Raw genomic sequence first — 638 nt, forward strand, 5'->3', positions numbered from 1 at the left:
AGAAGAAGAAGAAGAAGAAGAAGAAGAAGAAGAAGAAGAAGAAGAAGAAGAAGAAGAAGAAGAAGAAGAAGAAGAAGAAGAAGAAGAAGAAGTGAAGCTGGGCCCTGGGCTAGAGGGGTTCAGGGAAGGGGGAGGGGTGAGAAGGTCTGGGAGGAGCCACAGGTACTGTGAGAGCCTTGACCTGGGTTTCTTTGGGACCTGACATCTGTCACTTTTGAATAACAGAACTCAAATCCATGGTTTTAAAAGCAAATTCAGAATCATTTGAATGGGGACTTTTGCTTTTTATTTTTGGTTTTGAGGCAGTCTTACTAGGCTGCCCTGGCTGGCCTGGAACTCTGCCTGGACTCTGTAGACCAGGCTGGCTTCAGGCTGACAGAGATCTGTCTGCCTCTGGCTCTGAGCTCTGGGATTACAGGGATATGCTATGCTGCCTGGCTTCCTCCTTCTGTTTTGAGCCGGGATGTCTCTCTGAGCCTGGAATCCGCATGTTTGGCTAGACTGATTGACCAGGAAGCTCCGGGCATCCTCTGTTTCTTTCTGTTCACTGTGCTTACAGGTACCATTGCCACAGCCAGCTTTTTATATGGGCACTGGGAATTTAAACTTAGTCTTCACACTGTGTGTCAAGCTCTTGG

Source organism: Mus caroli, chromosome 5 (genome assembly GCF_900094665.2).
Source record: "Mus caroli chromosome 5, CAROLI_EIJ_v1.1, whole genome shotgun sequence".
Taxonomy (NCBI): Eukaryota; Metazoa; Chordata; class Mammalia; order Rodentia; family Muridae; genus Mus; species Mus caroli.